The sequence below is a fragment of the Argopecten irradians genome, chromosome 11 (assembly GCF_041381155.1).
Source record: "Argopecten irradians isolate NY chromosome 11, Ai_NY, whole genome shotgun sequence".
Lineage (NCBI taxonomy): Eukaryota > Metazoa > Mollusca > Bivalvia > Pectinida > Pectinidae > Argopecten > Argopecten irradians.
The window spans coordinates 1424039-1429507 of record NC_091144.1 but is presented as its reverse complement, the minus strand read 5'-3'; positions in this window follow the sequence as shown (position 1 = coordinate 1429507).

Here is a 5469-nt window from a genome sequence, read left to right as displayed (position 1 = left end):
TCTATATGCCAAAATAAATTGTATATACAACCTGAACAATTTGAGATTGCCGCTTTAAAATGTCATCATCGTTATATAATGGACTGCTGTCACTCCAGTTTGTAAAGCCAACATTTGTTGCCATGACAACACCAATAGACGAGACTTCACGAGAAGTGCTAGGCCCTTCAGTTGAGGACAGTGATGGTGTCATATCAGTTGTGAACACAGTGCGCAACACAGTAGTGAAAAAGTCTTCTGAAAGATAAATAAATGATCAGCAGTACATTGGTATTAACAAAATAATAGACTAATGTCTGGCTTACAATATAATGTTGTTTGTTTTTAATCTATAACACGCATATTTTGTACTTATTTCCATACCTTTTGAATATTTTAATAAATAATAAATCGTAATAAATTAATGAGAACGTTGCTTTAGATGTTGTTGTCTTTGTCGTAACCGACATCGATATTAGAGCCTCTATTAAAATGAAAAACAATGTCACGAATAATCAGTATTCAGACAAATGCATCGATATTTTACAATAGAAGCTGATAACACAAAATATGTAAGCTGCCAAAACCACTACGGCACATAATAGTGTAATGTTTGATTTGTTATGTCAATGTCCTAATAACAACAAAGGTAAACAAAGGCTTTATACAATATACATTCAGTCTGGTAAACATAGAGGAGGATAAAGGATTGTGAAGTATATTAATCGCTAACTTTAGTATCAAAAAGGCATTTAACAATTAAACACCCGTCCAGAATAAAATGTATCAATCTCTACTGAAACAATATCTAGTAATTCCATTGTACCCAACATATAGACGAGGTTACCCAGAGCAACTCACAATAATACAGTGACTACAAAAAAAATATCTCTGGAATACCTTGTATTCCTTATAGCGATAACAGGTTGCTCAAATAGCTTAAAATCAGGTAAGTCATATTTTCACATGATTCTTTATTACGATTCAATATCCGATATATTAGTTAGATTTGTTTGGCAAGCACTAACGATAAACCATACTGTATGTTTCTCTTTAGCTACACCTGAGAATATATCCAGAAGCGTTCATTTAATAGCAATTCCTGTGTACTTGCAACGCAAACGAGATTAATTTGAAAGTAAAAAACTAAAAACAACATCTTACCTTGAAACATGACAGTTTGGAAAGATGGATGCAGATGCATGCTGGATTGAAGGGATGACTGGGCTCGACCATGCTTGGGTAAAGATATCACGTGCCTAGAGGTAGAGGTTACAACACCAGGAACAGAGGAGATTACTTCCATTTCTTTATTTTGATTTGTCAACGCCAATTGCGAATTATGGGTAAGGTTACGTGCGCTTGGTAAAGGGTTTTGACCTACACTATATAAAGAAGGATATATGATAGCGGATGGGGTGATGAGTAAAGTATCTGTATCAAGTATTCGGGAAGCAATCGCAGATTCCATCGGCAAGTCCCCAACGTCATCTGAAGACGATGGAAATCTAACAGGAAATATTGAGGCATGGAGTGCTAAATTTGTAGTGCTCGTATTATTTATCGACGACAATTTACCACGAATTGTCTTAAATGGAGACCTTAATGTGACTCGGTCACGTGGTGTTTTCAGATAGAGATCCGTGTTCAAAACACTATTTACGTTAACTATATTTCTTTGAGAAGGAGGTGGCATAGATTTTGTAGGAATAATAGTTATCCGATGGCTGTTTAGCTTTGCTGTTGATTCTGTTATCGACAACGAACATGTTTCGATAATTTGATGTTTATCTGAAAGAAAAGGGAGGTGGATATACAGAGAATGGAAGCCATCAATATACTCTGATATATAAACAACAAGCTAAAAATACAACACCAATGTTTGGTTAACATTAGGTATATGGTAGGCAAACTGTATATAATGTGGGAGGTAATTATTATATCAGGGTTTTATTGGATATCGTTTAGACCTATACCAATGATCCCGGCGTCATCAGACCTATAGGTTATGTTATTGTGAACTGTAAAAAAAAGGAAAATAGTTCTTATGTGGTAAGTGCACATGGCGTTTACTTGTACCTTTGTGCGTAACGTAAGTGAACATTTAATTACTGATTGGCACTAATAATCGTCAAATCATTCAAAGTAAACCAACATTCGTACGCGGAAACCTAATCCAGCATTTTTTATTTCATTGCATTTTTAAAATCCACAATAGCCCCTTCTAAGAAATAATAATGCCAGTATTTTGCACATACTGGTTTCTAATTTTGGGGAAGTCATTGACTATTATTATTTCATTTTTTTCGATATGAGGAATAACCGCTGGTCTCAATAATATTGTAATGAAACATGCAAGCTTACAACAAAGGGATGCATCTTCGTCCGAAGCGTCATGGCAATCGTTTTGACCATCACAAGTAACGCGCTTGTCCACACATTGACCATCTCGGCATACAAATACGTCTCCATTTGATTTGCATGTGGCTAATAAAGAAATGAAATGAGATTTCTGCGATGAAATAAATTTAAATTGTTTACACTAAACAGCAACTGCATTTAAGCATTCGAAAATAAAATACTGTTGAGGTTTGTCAAAATTATTTTCATATAGTGACAAGGCCAGCAATTTGGACTGATAGAGAATATTTTTTTTATTAAATTAACGTCCTATATGTATTAACAGCCATGGTCACGTATTTATAAGGACGGTCCCCCATGTATGCAGTTTGTTGCGTGTTAGCAGTGCAGGTGTGTGTTTTGGGAGACTGCGGTATCCCAAAAAACACTTTGTTATTGCCCTTGACAGCTTCTTCATTACCGATATTATTTACCCTTTTCACATATGTAGAGATATTTTTGGTTACAGCTGGTATTGAACCAAGTCAGGGTTGACCTGCTGTTGATTTCATTAAGGCCGCCACACAACGTTCCGCTCTGCTGGCTTCTATAAAACAATTAACACATCATCACAATAAAGTTTGTCCAGGGTAATTTTAGTCAGTTTGGTGGTGAAAACGAGCTTAAATATCCTTATAAGAGTTTCTGCCAAGTTTAGCATTGAACTTGCAATCGAATGATGGGTGGAGAGCTTGAGAACATTTAATCGCTTTCCAAAAACCTGTCATCAAATGAACAAGCATATATGATATCTATGATAAAATATACGCGACACATACGTCCAATTAACAGTCAGGGACATACAAAGGCGTAAAATAAAGCCGGAGTAGGCGGTCGAAATCTACCGACAGAACTCACAACGCAGGTCTAGAATTAACTATAAATATAAAACGATATCAAGGGACATCTGGACCACTTGGCCACCATGTCCCTCATCACGTTCATGTGTATACAAGTATCTTATACTTCCCTAACAAAAAGATACCTTCTGTTCTGTGGGATAAGCATAAACAACAATTAAAACTGATTTACACATTTACAGTAACACATAATGGTTACTTAGACCCTAGATAGATTTGGTTCACGCTATTGTACGATTTCGTTAAAGAATAAAGCTTTCGAATTAGCAGGAAAATACATAGTTTGCTTCTTATTTCATTCCTGATGGTTACATTGGCACGAAATTAAACACAACTCACTTCTGTACGAGCCATGTATCCGCAGCCACCTCGTCCAACCAATGGTACAGATTTGTAGAGGTATCGTATGTTAGACCAAGCCAAAGTTTCTGTCTTGTATAGCTAAAATGAGAATAGGTGAAAAATCAAATGACTCGACAAATTCAAGTGTCTATGGTATTATGTTAATGTGGAATACACCTAACCTTATCATAGTCCGGTTGAATAGGAATATAACGCTAATACATGACACTGAAAAATGAAAAACATCACTTTAAATGTATTGCGTATATCTCACCCGTGCATGTTTCTATAATAATCACACGGATTGTAATCTTAAGAGAATACATTGTGGCGGAAGTGATTCTCGTCGGAGCATAACTAAATTACCACCACATATTGCCGTATGGAAAACAAATAAGAGAAGCATACAAGAAAAATCAAATTCAATCATTTTTGAAAAATTTCAAACATGCGACCAATAACTAGAACAGGTTAACGTGTCACTGGTGAGTATCAGAAAATGAAGAGGTACCCTAATAATGATTTGATGAACTGCCACTCCGTGTCGTTGGAGAAGGTAGCTAAATCGGACATCTCCTGTTTACAGTATCCTCGCGCGTCAGGCCACGTGAGACTGGTAGACTGGTTCATAAGTTTGATACAGTGATGGCGTGGAGTTACAACCCAGCTCTGGCTTGTCATACAGACTGAAAACGTATCAAGTATCAATTCTGACTTGCCATACAGACTGAAAACGTATCAAGTATCAATTATGACTTGTTATACTGACTGAAAAGGTATCAAGTATCAATTCCGACATGTCATACAGACTAAACAAATACCAGTTCTGACTTGTCAAACAGACTGAAAACGTATCAAGTTTAAATTCTGACTTGTCATACAGCCTAAAAAAACCATGTCTGGCTTGTCATACAGACTGAAAAAATATCAATTCTGACTTGTGACACAGTCTGAAAAAGTACCAGCTCTGACTTGTCATATGACTAAAAAAAGTATCAATTCTGATTTGTCATACAGACTGAAAAAACATTAATTCTGACTTGTGACACAGACTGAAAAAGTACCAGCTCTAACTTGTCAAATGACTATAAAAGTATAAATTCTGATTTTGTCACACAGACTGAAAATGTCTCAATTCTGACTGAAAATGTATATGTAAAAGAGTGCATGATTGTATATAGATTGAGTCACTGCCTCCATCAGGGATCGAACTCAGGTCTTTTTACTAATTTGACGCTCAACCAATCGAGTTCAAGATAACTTCTCTCTAGCCGAACGGCATACTTTCAGCATACAATATGGATATATTCACAAATAGTTAACATGGCAATGTATAAACATATCTGTATTCAGTCTGTTATTGTTTGCATATAGAAATTAAAATATATAAAGAAAATAATCATTTACCCAAACTGTCAGCTTCACATACGAATCCAAGGTGGTCGCTGCAGCAAAACTGTACTAATGTGTTGTTTTCTATTGCCATACACAATCCCTGTCTGTCTGTATGGTGGTCTGGTTTATACACAATATACGGCGAAAGATAAAGACAACCGAACATTATTTAATGATGCTGTAAATAGTATAAACGTGTCTAGTTGGGCGTCACATTGACAGACACGATCTTTTAATGATGGCCTCCTATGTATGCAGTGTATTTTGGAAGGATGCGGTATACAAGTGTTGTCTCCTCTACATAATCATGAACAGTAAAAGATAATGGGGTTAATTTACAATACACTAACTAAAAAGCTGTTTGTTCTAACCCTATGTTTTCAATAATGTATTTGTATAGATTATCGTGTGATTCGGTAAAGGGACAGAACACAAAACCTTCACCAGAGGGAGAACGCTCAACCTAAGGCCAAAAGTGAAACGGTGACAAGGT